Raw genomic sequence first — 22,613 nt, forward strand, 5'->3', positions numbered from 1 at the left:
GATGGATATTGTGACATGTAATCCTACCAAATTGTGGTTCATGAAACTGTGTGGTATAATCAGTGATCGAGCATCATCTCTTCTTATGAACATTTAAACCAAGGGATTGGGAATTTGTTTGTTTTTAGAGAGAATTGGTGAGCCAAGGGATTGGGATCCAATCATATAAGATTGCCAAGCAAAATTCAATGAATGCATTGGTTGAGGAAGGGATAAAAATGTTTTGATTTGGAGATCTCAATATCTCCTGAAACCCAATGAATTCCCCATTTCTGATCTACCACTTTCTCTTTACATTCTGTACTTAAATTCATGCAATCACCCCGATCCCCTTTTTATTTCAGCAATTTAGTTTCTAGCTCTTTAATTCATGCAATTTAAGATTCTGCAAATTTCAATTTCTTGCCATTTACGTTTTCCGCCAATTTTACATTCCGCAATTCTCATCTAAATCTTGATTCCGCTCAACTAGAACACACTTCTAATCTGAATTGCTCACTCAACCAATCCTTGTGGGATTCGACCTCACTCTATTGTGAGTTTTTACTTGACGATAACCGGTGCACTTGCCGGAAGGAATTTTTGCCGATCGTGCAATTTCCTAAAATCGTAGCTATCAAGTTTATAGCACATCAGCTAATGCCCTTAAGATCACTTATGGACCACCCAAGAGCTGTCTTTTGTGTCCTTAGCACCTGAATTAATGCTTTCTCTTCCTATGGCTCTAAAGCAGAGCTTATGATTACCAGAAAAGTGTCATCTTCTCCCAGAAATGCATATTTCAGGCATAGTGGTTGTGCTTTGAGCTCAGGTTTAGGACGCTTCTCCTCTTCTTGAGGAGTTTTCAGAGGTTCTTCTGTTTTCTCTGGTTCTTCCAGATCAGGCTGAACATCTTTAAAAATGTCCTCTAGCTCTGATTCAAGACTCTCAGTCATATTGACCTCTTCCACCAGGGAGTCAATAATATCAACGCTAATGTAGTCTTTTGATGTGTCTGGATGCTGCATAGCTTTGACAACATTCAACTTAAACTCATCCTCATTGACTCTCAGGGTTACCTCCCCTTTTTGGACGTCAATGAAGGTTCGTCCAGTTGCTAGGAAAGGTCTTCCTAGAATGAGAGTTGCACTCTTGTGCTCCTCCATTTCCAATACTACAAAGTCAGTGGGAAAGGCAAATGGCCCAACCTTGATAATCATGTCCTCAATTACGCCTGATGGAATTTTAATGGAGCCATAAGCAAGTTGTAGACATATTCGGGTTGGTTTGACTTCTTCAGTCAAACCAAGCTTTTAGATAGTGGATACAGGTATCAGGTTGGTACTTGCCCCAAGATCACATAAAGTTGTCTTGGTACAAGCATCCTCTAATGTGCATAGTATCATAAAGCTTCTGGGATCTTTAAGCTTCTCTGGTAAGCTTTTTAAAATGACTGCACTGCATTCTTCAGTGAGAAAAATGTTTTTAGTCTACCTCCAATCCTTCTTATGATTTAAGATCTCTTTCATGAACTTAGCATAAGAGGGTATTTGTTCAAGTGCCTCTGCAAACGAAATCTTTATTTCAAGAGTCCTGAGATAGTCTGCAAAGTAGGCAAATTGTTTATCCTGTTCTGCTTGGCAGAGTTTCTGAGGATATGGCATCTTGGCTTTATATTCTTCAACCTTAGTTGCTGCAGGTTTATTTTCTACAGAAGTGGTTGCAGATGCTTGCTTAAGGGGGTTGTTATCAGCACTTGCATGTGTCTAATCCCTCATTGGCATTTGAACGCCAGAACTGGGTGCTTTTTAGGCGTTCAATGCCAGATTGCCACCCTTTTCTGGCATTTGAACGCCAGAATTGGCCATCCACTGGGTGTTCAACGCCAACTTTTGACCCTTTTCTGGCGTTTGAACGCTAGATTCATTCCTCTCTAGGCTCTTACTGTCCTCAGAGGGATTTTGGGCAGTGGTTTGGTCATCCTCTGTCAGATGTTCCTTTATTGGCTTCCTACTGCTTTGAGTTGAGACATTCAATGTCTTTCCACTCCTTAAATGAATAGCTTGACATTCTTCTGTTATCTGTTTAGATAACTGCTGTCTTGTCTGATTCAATTATTTTTCCATATTCTGGTTAGCATCTTTGGTTTCTTGTAGCATCTTTTTAAATTCTGCTAACTGTTTTGTTATAGAAAATAGTTGCTGATTGAGTTCAGCAATTTGTTCTAGAGGACTAAGTTCAATGGATGCTGCCTCAGCCTTTTCTTTCATGGAGGTCTCACCACTTGAGTACAGGTGCTGATTTCTAGCAACTGTATCAATGAGCGCTTGAGCCTCTTCAATTGTCTTTCTCATATGTATAGATCTACCAGCTGAGTGGACTAGAAACATCTGGGCCTTTTCTGTAATCCCATAGTAAAAGATGTCTAACTGCACCCATTCTAAAAATATTTCAGAGGGGCATTTCCTTAACATCTCTCTGTACCTCTCCCAGGCATTATAAAGAGATTCATTATCCTCTTGTTTAAAGCCTTGGATGTCCAGCCTTAGCTGTGTCATCCTTTTTGGAGGGAAATATTGATTCAGGAATATGTCTAACAACTGTTTCCATGTTCTTATGCTGGCTTTGGGTTGGTTGTTTAACCACCTCTTAGCTTGATCTTTTACAGCAAATGAAAATAGTAATAATCTGTAGACATCTTGAACTACTTCCTTATCACGTACTGTGTCAGCAATGTGTAAGAATTGTGCCAGAAACTCAGTAGGTTCTTCCTGTGAAAGACTGGAATACTGGCAATTTTGCTGCACTGTGATAATGAGCTGAGGGTTCAGCTCAAAGTTATTGGCTTTAATGGGGGGTATACAGATACTACTCCCATATGAAGCAGTAGTGGGGTTAGCATATGATCCCAGAGTCCTTCTGGACTGTTCATTTCTACTTAGGTCCATGATGAAAAAAGGGAGATGATGTGGATTGTAAAAAAATTTCTCTTTTTTTTGAAATTAAAGAAATTAAAATAAAGTAAATAAAAAAAATTTATGCAAGTTTCGAAAATTAAGAAATGAAAAAGAAATAAAAGAAATTAGAAGACTAAATTAATTAATTAATTAAAAAGATTTGAAATTTTTTTGTGTGGATTTTCGAAAAAAATGAGGAGAGAGAAAGTGGTTGGGAAGTTTTTAAAAAGATATGCCTTAAAATTAAAGATACTTGAAAATTAATACTTGTAAGAAAATAAATAAAAGAATAGATTTAAAAAAGATCTGATTTTAGAATTTTAAAGATTGAAACTTTCTTAACAAGACAACACCCAACATAAAATTTTTCAATCAAAATAATAAAATAGGACAAGCAATTCGAAAATTGTAAAAAATAAAAAGATTTCGAAAAAAAATTCTATAAAAGATTTTTGAAAAATATAAAAAGAAAATTGAAAAAGAATTTGTTTTGAAAAAGATTTAAAAAGATAAAATTTTAAAATTGAAATTTTGACATGACTAACAAGAAACTACCAAATTTTAAAAATTTTGACTAAGTCAACCTAATGAATTCGAAAATGATGAGTAAATAAAGGAAAAGATATTTTTTGAAATTAATGAGGAAAGAGAAAAACAATAAAATGACACCAAACTTAAAATTTTTAGATCAAAACAAAGAAAACAAACAAGAAAACTTTGAATGTCAAGATGAACACCAAGAACACTTTGAATATCAAGATGAACACCAAGAACAAATTTTGAAAATTTTTAAGGAAATAAGGGCAAAAAAATACCAAACTTAAAAATCTTTATACTCTAGACACTAATAATTCAAAAATGTATAAGATAAACAACAAAAGACACCAAACAAGAAAATTTAAAGATCAAATAAGGAAAATTATCAAGAACGATTTGAAGATCAAAAAAGAACTAAGAACATGTAATTAAAAATATGAAGAAAAATAAAACATCCAATTCAAAAAATTGAAAGAAAATAAAAATATGCAATTGACACCAAACTTAAAACATGAAACTAAACTCAAACAGAACACTCAATTATTAGTTTATTGGTTTTTATCTATTTATTAAAAATTTTCGAAAAAATCTAGAAAAAGAAAACAAGAATTTTAAAATTTTAACAAAAACAATAATAAAAGACTCAGAAAAATTAAAGATCAATAAAGACAAATAAGATTTTTGAAAAGAAAATAAAAGACTCAAATTTAGTGACTCTAAACCAAAAAAAAGATAAATTTTTCCTAATCTAAGTAACAAGATGAACCGTCAGTTATCCAAACTCGAACAATCCCCGGCAACGGCGCCAAAAACTTGGTGTACAGAATTGTGATCACACTTTTCACAACTTCGGTACAACTAACCAGCAAGTGCACTGGGTCGTCCAAGTAATAATTCCTTACGCGAGTAAGGGTCGATCCCATGGAGATTGCCGGCTTGAAGCAAGCTATGGTTATCCTGTAACTCTTAGTCAAGAGATTAGTGATAAAAATGATTTCATTTGTAAAAAGTAAAAGAACATGAAATGAATGATACTTGTTATTCAGTAATGGAGAATAGGTTGAGGTTTCAGAGATGCTCTGTCTTCTGAATCTCTGCTTTCCTACTGTCTTCTTCTCCAAACACGCATGGCTTCCTTCCATGGTAAGATATATGTTGGTGGATCACAGTTGTCAATGGCTACCATCCGTCCTCTCAGTGAAAATGGTCCAGGTACGGTTTCTGTATGGCTAATCAACTGTCGGATCTCTCGTTTCGGATGAAAAATACCAGGCACAGCTACCGTACAGCTAATCATCTGTTGGTTCTCACTTGTGTCGGAATAGGATCTCTCTATCCTTTTGCACACTGTCACTGCGCCCAACATTTGTGAGTTTGAAGCTCGTCACTGTCATCCCGTCCCAGATCCTACTCGGAATACTACAGACAAGGTTTAGACTTTCCGGATCTCAGGAATGCTGCCAATTGGTTCTAGCCTCTACCACAAAGGTTCTGATCTCACGAGTTTGAATGCTCTGCTGTCAAGAGATGCAAGTCAAACTCGTGGATTAGAAACCCAAGAGATATACACTCAAGCTGTCGCCCAATGACTACGTTGAGCTCGGATAGAACGGAAGTGGTTGTCAAGCACGCATTCATAAATTTGGGAATGATGATGAGTGTCATGGATCATCGCATTCTTCATATTGAAGTACGAGTGAGTATCTTAGAACAGAAGCAAGCGTGGTTGAATAGAAAACAATAGTAATTGCATTAATCCATTGAAACACAGCAGAGCTCCTCACCCCCACCTATGGGGTTTAGAGACTCATGTTATAGAAGATACAATATGAGATGTAAAATGTCATAAGTTACAAAATGAATCTCTAAAAGTAGTTTTTATACTAAACTATTGGTGCACGAAATCACAATCACACTTTTGCAATTTCGCACAACTAACCAGCAAGTGCACTGGGTCGTCCAAGTAATACCTTACGTGAGTAAGGGTCGATCCCACGGAGATTGTCGGCTTGAAACAAGCTATGGTTATCTTGTAACTCTTAGTCAGGATATCAATAATTCTCAGATTTAATTGTAAAAAGCAAAAGAACATGAAATAAATACTTGTTTTGCAGTAATGGAGAATAGGTTGAGGTTTTGGAGATGCTCTATCTTCTGAATCTCTGCTTTCCTACTGTCTTCTTCTTCATGCACGCAAGACTCCTTCCATGGCAAGCTGTATGTTGGGTTTCACCGTTGTCAATGGCTACCTCCCATCCTCTCAGTGAAAATGTTCAACGCACGCTGTCATCGCACGACTAATCATCTGTCGGTTCTCGATCATGTCGGAATAGAATCCAGTGATTCTTTTGCGTCTGTCACTAACGCCCAACACTCGCGAGTTTGAAGCTCGTCACAGTCATTCAATCCTCGAATCCTACTCAGAATACCACAGACAAGGTTTACACTTTCCGGATTCTCAAGAATGGCCGCCAATGGGTTCTAGCTTATACCACGAAGATTCTGCTTAAGGAATCCAAGAGATACCCACTCAAACGAAGGTAGAATGGAGGTGGTTGTCAAACACACGTTCATAGATGAGAATGGTGATGAGTGTCACGGATCATCACATTCATCAGGTTGAAGAACAAGTGGTATCTTAGAATAGAAGCAAGCGTGATTGAATGAAAAACAGTAGTAATTGCATTAATCCATCAAGACACAACAGAGCTCCTCACCCCCAACCATGGGGTTTAGAGACTCATGCCATAGAAGATACAATATGAAACGTGTAATGTGTCATGAGGTCCAGATACAATAGCAAAAAGTCCTATTTATAGTGAACTAGTGACCTAGGGTTTACAAGAATGAGTAAATGACGTAAAAATCCACTTCCGGGGTCCACTTGGTGTGTGCTTGGGCTGAGCATTGAAGCTCTCATGTGTAGAGACTTTTTCTGGAGTTAAACGCCAGCTTTTGTGCCAGTTTGGGCGTTTAACTCCAATTTTTGTGCTAGTTCCGGCGTTAAACGCCGGAAATTCTGAAGCTGACTTGCAATGCCGGTTTGGGCCATCAAATCTCGGGCAAAGTATGGACTATTATACATTGATGGAAAGCCCAGGATGTCTGCTTTCCAACGCAATTGAGAGTGCACCAATTGGGCTTTTGTAGCTCCAGAAAACTCACTTCGAGTGCAGGGAGGTCAGAATCCAACAGCATCTGCAGTCCTTTTTCAGCCTCTGAATCAGATTTTTGCTCAGGTCCCTCAATTTCAGCCAGAAAATATCTGAAATCACAGAAAAACACACAAACTCATAGTAAAGTCCAGAAATGTGATTTTTAATTAAAAACTAATAAAAATATAATAAAAACTAACTAAAACATACTAAAAATATACTAAAAACAATGCCAAAAAGCGTATAAATTATCCGCTCATCATAACACCAAACTTAAATTGTTGCTTGTCCCCAAGCAACTAAAAATCAAACAGGATAAAAAGAAGAGAATATACTATAAATTCTAAATTATCAATGAAACTTAGCTCCAATTAGATGAGCGGGACTAGTAGCTTTTTGCCTCTGAACAGTTTTGGCATCTCACTTTATCCTTTGAAGTTTAGAATGACTGGCATCCATAGGAACTCAGAATTCAGATAGTGTTATTGGTTCTCCTAGTATAGTATGTTGATTCTTGAACACAGCTACTTTATGAGTCTTGGCCGTGGCCCAAAGCACTCTGTTTTCCAGTATTACCACCGGATACATACATGCCACAGACACATAACTGGGTGAAACTTTTCAAATTGTGACTCAGCTTTGCTAGAGTCCCCAATTAGAGGTGTCCAGGGTTCTTAAGCACACTCTTTTTGCTTTGGATCACGACTTTAACCGCTCAATCTCAAGTTTTCACTTGACACCTTCACGCCACAAGCACATGGTTAGGGACAGTTTGGTTTAGCAGCTTAGGCCAGGATATTATTCTTGTAGGCCCTCCTATCCACTGATGCTCAAAGCCTTGGATCCTTTTTATTTTTACCCTTGCCTTTTGGTTTAAAGGGCTATTGGCTTTTTCTGCTTGTTTTTTCTTCTTTTTTTTTTCTTTTTTTTTTTGTATTCACTGCTTTTTCTTGCTTCAAGAATCAATTTGATGATTTTTCAGATCCTCAATAACATTTCTCCTTTTCCATCATTCTTTCAAGAGCCAACAATTTTAACATTCTTAAAACAACAAATTCAAAAGACATATGCACTGTTCAAGCATTCATTCAGAAAACAAAAAGTATTGTCACCACATCAAACTAATTCAACTAGTTTCAAAGATGAATTCGAAATCCTGTACTTCTTGTTCTTTTGTGATTAAAAACATTTTTCATCTAAGAAAGGTGATGGATTCATAGGACATTTATAACTTTAAGGCATAGACACTAAGACACTAATGATCATGTAATAAAGACACAAACATAGATAAACATAAAGCATAAAAATTTGAAAAACAGAAAATAAAGAACAAGGAAATTAAAGAACGGGTCCACCTTAGTGATGGCGGCTTGTTCTTCCTCTTGAAGATCTTATGGAGTGCTTTTGAGCTCATCTATGTCTCTTTCTTGTCTTTGTTGCTCTTCCCTCATAGCTTTTTGATCTTTTCTAATCTCATGGTGGATGATGGAATGCTCTTGGTGCTCCATCCTTAGTTGTCCCATGTTAGAGCTTAATTTTCCTAGGGAGGTGTTGATTTGCTCCCAATAGTTTTGTGGAGGGAAGTGCATCCCTTGAGGCATCTCAGGGATTTCATGATGAGGAATTTGCTCAAGCTCTTGTTTGCTCCATCCTTTTCTTAGTGATGGGCTTTTAAGATGAATCTCTCCATCTTTCAGACTCAGAGGTGGAAGCTTTTGCCTTCCCTTTCCTCTTTCTAGAGGTTTCTCTGGCCTTAAGTGTCATACATGGTTATGGAAAAACAAAATAGCAACGCTTTTACCACACCAAACTTAGAAGGTTTGCTCGTCCTCGAGCAAAAGAAGAGAAGAGGGAGTAGAAGAAGAAGAAAATAGATGAGATGGAAAGGTGTGAGTGGTTCGGCCAAGGGGAGTTTTAGGTGGTTATGATGTGGGAAAAGGAAGGAGTGATGGTTTGAATTTGAGTGGGTGGGTGTAGGTGGTTTGTATGATGGTTTTGGAGGGGTACTGGAGGTGATTGGATGAGGTTATTTTGGGGAAGAGTGTTATGGAAGGGTGTGAAGAGGAGAGAAGAAGAGGTGAGGTAGGTGGGATCCTGTGGGATCCACAGATCATGAGGTGTCAAGGATTTCTCATCCCTAGACCATGTGGCGTGCAAAACGCCCCTTGCTGCCAATCCTGGCGTTAAACGCCAGGCTGCTGCCCATTTCTGGCGTTTAACGCCAGCTTCTTGCCCTTTTCTGGCGTTAAACGCCAGTCTGGTGCCCATTTCTGGCGTTAAACGCCCAGAATGGTGCCAGACTGGGCGTTTAACGCCCATTCTGCTACCCTTACTGGCGTTTAAACGCCAGCAAGTTTCTCCTCCAGGGTGTGCTATTTTTTCATTCTGTTTTTCATTCTATTTTTGCTTTTTCAATTGTTTTTGTGACCTCACATGATCATCAACCTACAGAAAACATGAAATAACAATGGAAAATAAATAGATAAAATTGGGTTGCCTCCCAACAAGCGCTTCTTTAATGTCAGTAGCTTGACAGTGGGCTCTCATGGAGCCTCACAGATACTCAGAGCATGATTGTGGCCTCTGAACACCAAACTTGGAGTTTGGTTGTGGCCTCCCAACACCAAACTTAGACTTTGAATGTGGGGGTTTTGTTTGACTCTGTATTGAGAGAAGCTTTTCATGCTTCCTCTCCATGGTGGTAGAAGGAGAACCTTGAGTCTTATAGTTTACAATGTCTGCAAGCCACGGAGCTTCCTGAATAACAAACAATTGCTCATCCAGAAAGGTTTCAGAGATCTCAGTAGGAGGGAGGGATGCTCCTGCTACTGGTTCTATCCGGGACAGGTGATCAGCTACTTGATTCTCTGTCCCCTTTCTGTCTCTTATTTCTATATCAAACTCTTGCAGAAGCAACACCCATCTTATGAGCCTGGGTTTTGAATCCTGCTTTGTGAGTAAATATTTAAGAGTAGCATGGTCAGTGTACACAATCACTTTTGATCCTACTAAATAAGATCTGAACTTGTCAATGGCATAAACCACTGCAAGTAACTCCTTTTTGTGGTTGTGTAGTTCTTCTGTGCATCATTTAGAATACGGCTGCCATAATAAATAACACGTAGTTGCTTGTTGTGCCTCTGTCCCAATACTGCACCAATGGCATGGTCACTGGCATCACACATTAGTTCGAATGGCAGTGTCCAGTCTGGTGCAGAGATAACTGGTGTTGTGACCAGCTTAGCTTTCAGAAGGTCAAACGCCTGCAGACACTCCTTATCAAAGATAAATGGCGTGTCTGCAGCTAGCAGATTACTCAGAGGTTTTGCAATTTTTGAAAAATCCTTTATAAACCTTCTATAGAATCCTGCATGCCCCAGAAAGCTTCTGATTGCCTTAACATTGGTAGGTGGTGGTAATTTTTCAATTAATTCAACTTTAGCTTGATCCACCTCTATTCCCTTGTTTGAAATTTTATGCCCAAGGACAATCCCTTCAGTCACCATAAAGTGACATTTTTCCCAGTTTAAAACTAGGTTGGTCTTTTGGCATCTTTTCAGAACAAGTGCTAGATGGTTAAGGCAGGAGCTGAATGAGTCTCCAAATACTGAAAAGTCATCCATGAAGACTTCCAGAAAATTTTCTACCATATCTGAGAAGATAGAGAGCATGCACCTCTGAAAGGTTGCAGGTGCATTACACAGACCAAAAGGCATCCTTCTGAAGGCAAACACTCCAGAAGGACATGTGAATGCTGTTTTCTCTTGGTCCTGAGGATCTACTGCAATTTGGTTGTAACCTGAATAGCCATCCAAAAAGCAATAATATTCATGACCTGCTAGTCTCTCTAGCATCTGGTCTATGAATGGTAAAGGAAAATGATCCTTCCTGGTGGCTGTATTGAGCCTTCTGTAGTCAATACACATACGCCACCCTGTAACTATTCTTGTAGGAACTAGTTCATTCTTTTCATTATGAACCACTGTCTTGCCTCCCTTCTTGGGGACAACGTGGACAGGGCTCACCCAGGGGCTATCAAAAATAGGATAAATAATCCCAACCTCTAGTAACTTAGTGACCTCTTTTTGCACCACCTCTTTCATGGCTGGATTTAGCCGCCTCTGTGGTTGAACCACTGGCTTAGCATCTTCCTCCAATAGGATCTTGTGCATGCATCTTGCTAGGCTAATGCCCTTAAGATCACCTATGGACCACCCAAGAGCTGTCTTGTGTGTCCTTAGCACTTTAATTAGTGCTTTCTCTTCCTGTGGATTTAAAGCAAAGCTTATGATCACTGGAAAAGTGTCACCCTCTCCTAGAAATGCATATTTCAGGGATGGTGATAGTAGTTTGAGCTCGGGTTTAGGAGGCTTATTCTCTTCCTGAGGGATTTTTAGAGGTTCTTTTATTTCCTCTGATTCCTCAGGCTGAACATCTTTAAAGATGTCCTCTAGTTCTGATTCGAGACTTTCAGTCATATTGACCTCCTCCACCAAAGAGTCAATGATATCAGCGCTCATGCAGTCATTTGGGGTGTCTGGATGCTGCATAGCTTTGACAACATTCAACTTAAACTCATCCTCATTGACTCTCAGGGTCAATTCCCTTTTTTGGATGTCAATGAGGGTTCGTCCAGTTGCTAGGAAAGGTCTTCCTAGAATGAGAGTTGCACTCTTGTGCTCCTCCATTTCCAGCACTACAAAGTCAGTGGGAAAGACAAATGGCCCAACCTTGACAATCATGTCCTCAATTACGCCTGATGAATATTTAATGGAGCCATCAGCAAGTTGGAGGCATATTCGGGTTGGTTTGACTTCTTCAGCCAAGCCAAGCTTTCTGATAGTGGATGCAGGTATTAGGTTGATACTTGCCCCAAGATCACATAGAGCTTTCTTGGTACAAGTACCCTCTAATGTGCATGGTATCATAAAGCTTCCAGGATCTTTAAGCTTCTCTGGTAAGCTCTTTAAAATGAATGCACTGCATTCTTCAGTGAGAAAAACTTTTTCAGTTTCTCTCCAATCCTTCTTATGACTTAAGATCTCTTTCATGAACTTAGCATAAGAGGGTATTTGCTCAAGTGCCTCTGCAAATGGAATCTTTATTTCAAGAGTCTTGAGATAGTCTGCAAAGCGGGCAAATTGTTTGTCTTGTTTCGCTTGGCGGAGTTTCTGAGGATAAGGCATCTTGGCTTTATACTCTTCAACCTTAGTTGCTGCAGGTTTATTTCTTATAGAAGTGGTTGGAGAAGCCTGCTTAAGGGGGTTGTTATCAGCACTTGCAAGTGTCTGACCCCTTTGTGGCGTTTGAACGCCAGGATTGGGTGCTTTTTGGGCATTTAACGCCAGATTGCAATCCTTTTCTAGCGTTTGAACGCCAGAATTGGCTACCCATTGGGCGTTTAACGCCACTTTCTTACCCTTTTCTGGCGTTTGAACGCCAGAATTATTCCTCTCTGGGCTCTTACTGTCCTCAGAGGGATTTTGGGTAGTTGGTTGGTCATCCTCTATTAGTTGTTCCTTTCTTAGCTTTCTGCTGCTTTGAGTTGATACATTCAATGTCTTCCCACTCCTTAATTTAACAGCTTGGCATTCTTCTGTTATCTGTTTAGATAGTTGCTGTCTTGTCTGATTCAATTGTGCTTCCATATTCTTGTTAGCATTTTTAGTGTCTTGGAGCATCTCTTTAAATTCTGCTAATTATTTTGTCATAAGGAGTAATTGTTGATTAAGCTCAATAATCTGTTCTTGAGGAATAGGATTAGTAATTACTGCCCTGGCCTCTTCCTTTATGTAGGACTCACTGCTAGAGTACAAATGTTGATTTCTAGCAACAGTATCTATGAGTTCTTGAGCCTCTTCAATCGTCTTTCTCATGTGTATAGATCCACCAGCTGAGTGGTCTAAAGACATCTGAGCTTTTTCTGTAAGCCCATAGTAGAAGATGTCTAACTGTACCCACTCTGAAAATATTTCAAAGGGGCATTTCCTTAGCATACCTCTGTACCTCTCCCAGACATTATAAAGGGATTCATTATCCTCTTGTTTAAAGCCTTGGATGTCCAGCCTCAGCTGTGTCATCCTTTTTGGAGGGTAAAATTGATTCAGGAATTTGTCTGATAAATGTCTCCATGTTTTTATGCTTGCTGTGGGTTGGTTATTTAACCACCTCTTAGCTTGATATTTTACAGCAAATGGAAACAGTAATAATCTGTAGACATCCTGATCCACTTCTTTATCACGTACTGTGTCAGAAACTCAGTAGGTTCTTCCTGTGGAAGATCGAAATACTGGCAATTTTGCTGCACCATGATAATGAGTTGAGGATTTAGCTCAAAACTACTTGCTTTGATGGGAGGTATACAGATGCTACTCCCATATGCAGCTGTAATGGGGTTAGCATATGACCCCAGAATCCTTCTGGACTGCTCAATTCCACTTAGGTCCATGATGGAGAAAGGAAGATGATGTGGATTGCAAGTAAATTATATTTTTATTTTTTTATTTTTTATAATAAAATAAAATAAATGGAAAATAAAATAAAATTTCGAAAACTAAAAGAAAATAAAATCAAAGCAAATTGAAAACTAAATTAATTAATTAATTAAAAATATTTTGGAATTAGCAATTAAAAATATATGATTGAAAATTATTTTGAAAAAGATATGATTGAGAAGATATGATTGCAATTAAAAAAAATGATTGTAAAGATATGATTGAAGAAATTAAAAAGATTTGATTTTTGAAAAAGATTTGAAAAGATCAATTTTTGAAATTAGAATTTTGACTTAACTAAAAAAAAGATATGATTTTGAAAATCTTTGACTAATTTAATGCAAAATTTCGAAAATTATGAGTAAAATAAGGAAAGGATATTTTTTTATTTTTAAATTTTAATGAGGAAAGAGAAAAACAACAGAACGACACTAAACTTAGAAATTTTAGATCAAAACAAAGAGAACAAATAAGAAAACTTTGAATGTCAAGATGAACACCAAGAACAAATATTTTTTTAAATTTTTAAGTGAATAAAAGCACAAAAGACACCAAACTTAAAATTTTTAGAAAATCAAACACTAATTTTCGAAAATTCAAAGGAAAACACAAAGAAGACACCAAACTTAGAATTTTTAAAGATCAAGAAACAACTAAGACTATGCAAATTCGAAAAATTAAAAAAAATAAAAGCATGCAATTGACATCAAACTTAAAATATGAAACTAAACTCAAATAAAAGACTCTAAACAAACAAAAATAAAATATTCCTAATCTAAGCAACAAGATAAACCGTCAGTTGTCCAAACTCGAACAATCCCCGGCAACGGCGCCAAAAACTTGGTGCAGGAAATCACAATCACACTTTTGTAATTCCGCACAACTAACCAGCAAGTGCACTGGGTCGTCCAAGTAATACCTTACGTGAGTAAGGGTCGATCCCACGGAGATTGTCGGCTTGAAGCAAGCTATGGTTATCTTGTAACTCTTAGTCAGGATATCAATAATTCTCAGATTTAATTGTAAAAAGCAAAAGAACATGAAATAAATACTTGTTTTGCAGTAATGGAGAATATGTTGAGGTTTTGGAGATGCTCTATCTTCTGAATCTCTGCTTTCCTACTGTCTTCTTCTTCATGCACGCAAGGCTCCTTCCATGGCAAGCTGTATGTTGGGTTTCACCGTTGTCAATGGCTACCTCCCATCCTCTCAGTGAAAATGTTCAACGCACGCTGTCACCGCACGACTAATCATCTGTCGGTTCTCGATCATGTCGGAATAGAATCCAGTGATTCTTTTGCGTCTGTCACTAACGCCCAACACTCGCGAGTTTGAAGCTCGTCACAGTCATTCAATCCTCGAATCCTACTCGGAATACCACAGACAATGTTTACACTTTCTGGATTCTCAAGAATGGCCGCCAGTGGGTTCTAGCTTATACCACGAAGATTCTGCTTAAGGAATCCAAGAGATACCCACTCAAACGAAGGTAGAATGGATGTGGTTATCAGACACACGTTTATAGGTGAGAATGGTGATGAGTGTCGCGGATCATCACATTCATCAGGTTGAAGAACAAGTGGTATCTTAGAATAGAAGCAAGCGTGATTGAATGAAAAACAGTAGTAATTACATTAATCCATCAAGACACAGCAGAGCTCCTCACCCCCAACCATGGGATTTAGAGACTCATGCCGTAGAAGATACAATATGAAACGTGTAATGTGTCACAAGGTCCAGATACAATAGCAAAAAGTCCTATTTATAGTGAACTAGTGACCTAGGGTTTACAAGAATGAGTAAATGACGTAAAAATCCACTTCCGGGGTCCACTTGGTGTGTGCTTCAGCTGAGCATTGAAGCTCTCATGTGTAGAGACTTTTTCTGGAGTTAAACGCTAGCTTTTGTACCAGTTTGGGCGTTTAACTCCAATTTTTGTGCCAGTTCCGGCGTTAAACGCTGGAAATTCTGAAGCTGACTTGCAATGCCGGTTTGGGCCATCAAATCTCGAGCAAAGTATGGACTATTATACATTTCTGGAAAGCCCAGGATGTCTACTTTCCAATGAAATTGAGAGCGCGCCAATTGGGCTTTTGTAGCTCCAGAAAATCCACTTCGAGTGAAGAGAGGTCAGAATCCAATAGCATCTGCAGTCCTTTTTCAGCCTCTAAATCAGATTTTTGCTCAGGTCCCTCAATTTCAGCCAGAAAATACCTGAAATCACAGAAAAACACACAAACTCCTAGTAAAGTCCAGAAATGTGATTTTTAATTAAAAACTAATAAAAACATAATAAAAACTAACTAAAACATACTAAAAATATACTAAAAACAATGCCAAAAAGCGTATAAATTATCCGCTCATCAACTAGTAACTTAGGTTTATAGAAAATGAGTAACTAAGTGCAGATAGTGTAGAAATCCACTTTCGGGGCCCACTTGGTGAGTGTTTGGGCTGAGCTTTCAAGCTTTCACGTGCATAGCCCATTCTTGGAGTTAAACGCCAGTTTGGGTGCTAGTTTGGGCGTTCAACTCCAGTTTTGGTGCCAGTTCCGGCGTTTAACGCCAGTTTGGGCCATCAAATCTCAGGCAAAGTATATACTGTTAAACATTGCTGGAAAGCCCAAGATGCTAGCTTTCCAGCCCATTTGAGATCGCGCCAATTGGACTTCTGTAGCTCCAGAAAAACGCGTTTGAGTGTAGGAAGGTCAGAATCCAACAGCATCTGCAGTCCTTTAATTAGTTTTAATTAGATGAGCGGGACTAGTAGCTTTTTGCCTCTGAATAGTTTTGGCGTCTCTCTATCCATTGGAGTTCAGAATTGTTGGCCTCTTTAGGAACTCAGAAATACAGATAATGTTATTGATTTTCCTATATAAGTTCTTTTTTATTCTTGAACACAGCTACTTTATGAGTCTTGGCCGTGACCCTTAGCATTTTGTTTTCCAGTATTACCACCGGATACATAAATGCCACGGACACATAACTGGGTGAACCTTTTCAGAGTTTGACTTAGCTTTGTTAGAGTCCCCAGTTAGAGGTGTCCAGGGTTCTTAAGCACACTCTTTTGCTTTGGATCACGACTTTAACCACTCAGTCCAAAGCTTTCACTTGGACCTTCATGACACAAGCACATGGTTAGGGACACCTTGATTTAGCCGCTTAGGCCAGGATTTTATTCCTTTGGGCCCTCCTATCCATTAATGCTCAAAGCCTTGGATCCTTTTACCCTTGCCTTTTGGTTTAAAGGGTTATTGGCTTTTTTTTCACATGCTTTTGCTTTTTTTTACTGCTTTTTCTTGCTTCAAGAATCAATTTTATGATTTTTCAGATCACCAACAACATGTCTCCTTTTTCATTATTCTTTCAAGAGCTAACTTTTCTTAATTCCAATTTCAAATATGCACTATTTAAGCATACATTTAGAAAACAAAAAGTATTGCCACCACATCAAAATAATTAAACTATTTTCAAGATAAAATTCAAAATTCATGTACTTCTTTTTCGTTTGCGTATAAAAGTATTTTTCATTTAAGAAAGGTGAGAGATTCATGGAATCATTCATAACTTTAAGACATAGACTCTAAACACTAATGATCATGTAATAAAAACAAGACTTAGACAGAAAATAAACATAAAAACAGACAAATAACAATAAAAGCAAGGAAATTAAGGAGCGAGTCCACCTTAGTGACAGCGGCTACTTCTTCCTCTGGATGGTCCAATGGAGTGCTTGAGCTCCTCTAGTTTCCTCCATCCTCTTTCTTAGTGATGGAATTTGGTGATGAATTTCTCCATCTCCCAAGGTTTGGAGGCAGAAGCAATTGCCTTCCCTTTCCTCTTTCTAGAGGATTCTCCGACTTTGGGTGCCATAAGTAGTAATGGAAAGCAAAAAGTAGAACTTTTCCACACCAAACTTAAAAGCTTTGATCGTCCTCGAGCAAAATAAGATAGAATGGAGTAAAAGAAGAATGAGGTCATTAATTATGAAAAACTTGTTAATGTTAAAAAAATTTAAAGGATTTGAAAAGAATTGGAGAAGATTTGTAAGTTTGGAAAAAGATATGGACAAGAATTAAAAAGAATTAAAAAAGAATTAAAAAGAATTGAAAGGATTTTTAGTTTTTGAAAATAGAAATTGAAAGATGAACATTTGAAATATTTTTTATGCAAAAAAATTATGAATTAAGACATGAGAAATTGAAAAAAAATCGAATTAGAAACAAAATTACATCTCCTTTGCTTTTCTGGCGTTAAACGCCCAGAATGATAGCCATTCTAGCGTTTAACGCCCATCTGGCAGCCAATTTGGGCGTTTAACGCCCAGCCAGGTATCCTGGCTGGCCTTAAATGCCAGAATTTTTCTGTTACTGGGCTTTTTTCCTGAGAAGATAGAGAGCATACACCTCTGAAAGCTTGCAGGTGCATTGCATAGACCAAATGGCATACTTCTGTAGGCAAATACTCCAGATGGACATGTGAATACTATTTTTTCTTGGTCCTAAGGATCTACTACAATTTGGTTATAACCTGAATAGCCATCTAAAAAGTAGTAGTATTCATGATCTGCTAGTCTCTCTAGCATTTGGTCTGTGAATGGTAAAGAAAAATGATCCTTTCTGGTGGCTGTATTGAGCCTTCTTTAGTCAATACACATACGCCACCCTGTAACTGTTCTTGTAGGAACTAGTTCATTCTTTTTATTATGAATCACTGTCATGCCTCCCTTCTTGGGGATAACTTGGACAGGGCTCACCCAGGGGCTATCAAAAATAGGATAAATAATCCCAGCCTCTAGTAACTTACTAACCTCTTTCTGCACCACTTTCTTCACGGCTGGATTCAGTCGCCTCTGTGGTTGACCGACTGGCTTAGCATCATCCTCTAATAGGATCTTGTGCATGTATCTGGCTGGGCTAATGCCCTTAAGATCACTTATGGACCACCCAAGAGTTGTCTTGTGTGTCATTAGCACCTGAATTAGTGCATTCTCTTCCTGTGGCTCTAAAGCAGAGCTTATGATTACAGGAAAAGTGTCATCTTTTCCCAGAAATGCAGATTTCAAGGATGGTGGTAGTGGTTTGAGCTCGGGTTTAGGAGGCTTCTCCTCTTCCTGAGGAGTCTTCAGAGGTTCTTCTGTTTTCTCTGGTTCCTCCAGATCAGGCTGAACATCTTTAAAAATGTCCTTTAGCTCTGATTCAAGATTCTCAGTCATATTGACCTCTTCCACCAGGGAGTCAATAATATCAACACTCATGCAGTCTTTTGATGTGTCTGGATGCTGCATAACTTTGACAGCATTCAACTTAAACTCATCCTCATTGACTCTCAGGGTTACCTCCCCTTTTTGGACGTCAATGAGGGTTCGTCCAGTTGCTAAGAAATGTCTTCTTAGAATGAGAGTTGCACTCTTGTGCTCCTCCATTTCTAACACTACAAAGTCAGTGGGAAAGGCAAATGGCCCAACCTTGACAATCATGTCCTCAATTACGCCTGATAGAATTTTAATGGAGCCATCAACAAGTTGGAGACATATTCAGGTTGGTTTGACTTCTTCAGTCAAACCAAGCTTTCTGATAGTGGATGCAAGTATCAGGTTGGTACTTGGCCCAAGATCATATAAAGCTGTCTTGGTACAAGCATCCTCTAATGTGCATGGTATCATAAAGCTTCCGGGATCTTTAAGCTTATCTGGTAAGCTTTTTAAAATGACTGCACTGCATTGTTTAGTGAGAAAAACTTTTTCAGTCTCCCTCCAATCCTTCTTATGACTTAAGATCTCTTTCATAAATTTAGCATAAGAGGGTATTTGTTCAAGTGCCTCTCCAAACGAAATCTTTATTTCAAGGGTCCTGAGATAGTCTATGGTGGACGAAATTGTGATCCATGTTCTTTGTATTGTACTCATTGTAAAATTATGGAATTTGAAATTGGCACGAGTGAACACAACTCCGTTCAACTAACCAGCAAGTGTACTGGGTCGTCCAAGTAATAAACCTTACGTGAGTAAGGATCGATCCCACAGAGATTGTTGGTATGAAGCAAGCTATGGTCACCTTGTAAATCTCAGTTAGGCAGATAAAATTATGGAATTTAGAAAATCAAATAATAAAAAGAAATAATAAAAGGGATACTTATGCAGATTCATTGGTGGGGATTTCAGATAAGCATATGGAGATACTGTATGGCTCAAGGACGCCTGCTTTCCTACTGCTTCAACTCAATCCTTCTTACTCCTTTCCATGGCAAGCTGTGTATAGGGGTTCACCGTTCGACGATGGCTACTTTCAATCCTCTCGGGAAAATGGTCCTCTGCGGCTGTCACTCGCATGGCTAATCGTCTGGAGGCATCACACTGGCCGAAGGCTACATCCCATCCTCGCAGTGAAAACTACGCTCACGCGCTCTGTCACAGCACGGCTAATCACTGGTTGGTTCCCGCGCCTACTGGAATAGAATCCCTTGATTCTTTTGCGTCTGTCACTAACGCCCAGCACTTGCGAGTCTGAAGCACGTCACAGTCATTCATTACCGGAATCCTACTCGGAATACCACAGACAAGGTTAGACTTTCCGGATTCCCAGGATCCTACTCGGAATACCACAGACAAGGTGAGACTTTCCGGATCCTCATAAATGCCGCCATCTATCTAGCTTATACCACAAAGATTCTGTTGGGGAATCTAAGAGATACACATTCAAGCTCGGTTGCATGTAGAACGTAGGTGGTTGTCAATCACGTGTGTTCATAGGTGAGAATAATGATGAGCGTCACATAATCATCACATTCATCATGTTCTTGGGTACGAATGAATATCTTGGAATAAGAATAAGAGAGATTTGAATAAAAGAAAATAGAATTGCATTAATACTTGAGGTACAGCAGAGCTCCACACCCTTAATCTATGGTGTGCAGAAACTCCACCGTTGAAAATACATAAGTGAAAGGTTCAGGCATGGCCGAATGGGCAGCCCCCTAAAATGTGATCAATAGCCTCTTAGGATAAAGAATAAAACAAAACTGAGACCAAAGATGTCTAATACATTAGTAAATCATCCTATTTATAATAAACTAGCTCCTAGGGTTTACATGAGTAAGTAATTGATGCATAAATCCACTTCCGGGGCCCACTTGGTGTATGCTTGGGCTGAGCTTTATCAATCCACGAGTTGAGGCTTCTCTTGGAGTTGAACTCCGAGTTATGACGTGTTTTGGGCGTTCAACTCCGGATCATGACATTTTTCTGGCGTTTAACTCCAGACAGCAGCATGAACTTGGCGTTCAACGCCAAGTTACGTCGTCAATTTCCGAATAAAGTATAGACTATTATATATTTCTGGAAAGCTCTCGATGTCTACTTTCCAACGCCATTGAGAGCGCGCCAATTGGAGTTCTGTAGCTCCAGAAAATCCATTTTGACTGCAGGGAGGTCAGATTCCAACAGCATCAGCAGTCCTTTTGTCAGCCTTTTTCAGAGTTTTGCTCAAATCCCTCAATTTCAGCCAGAAATTACCTGAAATCACAGAAAAACACACAAACTCATATTAAAGTCCAGAAATGTGAATTTAACATAAAAACTAATGAAAACATCCCTAAAAGTAGCTTAAAGTTACTAAAAACTACCTAAAAACAATGCCAAAAAGCGTATAAATTATCCGCTCATCACAACACCAAACTTAAATTGTTGCTTGTCCCCAAGCAACTGAAAATCAATTAGGATAAAAAGAAGAGAATATACTATAAATTCCAGAATATCAATGAATATTAATTCTAATTAGATGAGCGGGACTTGTAGCTTTTTGCTTCTGAACAGTTTTGGCATCTCACTTTTTCCTTTGAAGTTCAGAATGATTGGCTTCTCTAGGAACTTAGAATTTCGGATAGTGTTATTGACTTTCCTATTTAAGCATGTTGATTCTTGAACACAGCTACTTATGAGTCTTGGCCGTGGCCCTAAGCACTTTGTTTTCCAGTATTACCACCGGATACACAAATGCCACAGACACATAACTGGGTGAACCTTTTCAGATTGTGACTTAGCTTTGCTAGAGTCCCCAGTTAGAGGTGTCCAGAGCTCTTAAGCACACTCTTTTTTTGCTTTGGATCACGACTTTAACCACTCAGTCTCAAGCTTTTCCACTTGGACCTTCATGACACAAGCACATGGTTAGGGACAGCTTGATTTAGCCGCTTAGGCCTGGATTTTATTTCCTTGGGCCCTCCTATCCATTGATGCTCAAAGCCTTGGATCCTTTTTACCCTTGCCTTTTGGTTTTAAGGGCTATTGGCTTTTTCTACTGCTCCTTCTTTTTTTTTTTCACTAATTTTTTTTTTCACAAGCTTTCTTTTTCACTGCTTTTTCTTGCTTCAAGAATCAATTTCATGATTTTTCAGATCATCAATAACATTTCTCTTTATTCATCATTCTTTCAAGAGCCAACAATTTTAACATTCATGAACAACAAGATCAAAATTATGCACTATTCAATCATTCATTCATAAAACAAAAAGTATTGTCACCACATCAATATAATTAAATTAAATTCAAGGATAAATTCAAAACTCATGTACTTCTTGTTCTTTTGAATTAAAACATTTTTCATTTAAGAGAAGTGAAGGATTAATGGATTTTATTCATAGCTTTAAGGCATGGTTACATACTAATGATCATGAAATAAAGACACAAAACATAGATAAACATAACATTAAAAACCGAAAACAGAAAGAAGTAAAGAACAAGGAATGAATCCACCTTTAGTGGCGTCTTCTTCTTGAAGGACCAATGATGTTCTTTAGCTCTTCTATGTCCCTTCCTTGCCTTTGTTGCTCCTCCCTCATTGCTTTTTGATCTTCTCTTATTTCTTGGAGAATGATGGAGTGCTCATGATGTTCCACCCTTAATTGTTCCACATTGTGGCTCAAACCTTCTAAAGAAGTGTTGAGTTGCTCCCAATAGTTGTTTGGAGGAAAGTGCATCCCTTGAGGCATCTCAGGGATTTCTTGATGATGAGCTTCCTCATGCATCTCTTGAGAACCGTGAGGGGTCTCTCTTGCTTGCTCCATCCTCTTCTTGGTGATGGGCTTATCCTCCTCAATGGAGATGTCTCCTTCTATGATAACTCCAGCTGAGTAACATAGATGGCAAATAAGGTGAGGAAAAGCTAACCGTGTCATGGGTGAAGGCTTGTCGGCTATTTTGTAGATTTCATTGGAGATGACCTCATGAACTTCTACTTCCTCTCCAATCATGATGCCATGAATCATGATGGCCCGATCCATAGTAACTTCAGATCGGTTGCTAGTAGGAATGATGGAGCGTTGAATGAACTCTAACCATCCTCTAGCTATAGGCTTGTGGTCCAGTCTTCTTAGTTGGACTGGCTTGCCTTTGGAGTCTCTCTTTCATTGAGCTCCTTCCACACAAATGTCCATAAGGACTTGGTCCAACCTTTGATCAAAGTTGACCCTTCTAGTGTAGGGGCGTTCATCACC

Source organism: Arachis stenosperma, chromosome 1 (genome assembly GCF_014773155.1).
Source record: "Arachis stenosperma cultivar V10309 chromosome 1, arast.V10309.gnm1.PFL2, whole genome shotgun sequence".
NCBI lineage: Eukaryota > Viridiplantae > Streptophyta > Magnoliopsida > Fabales > Fabaceae > Arachis > Arachis stenosperma.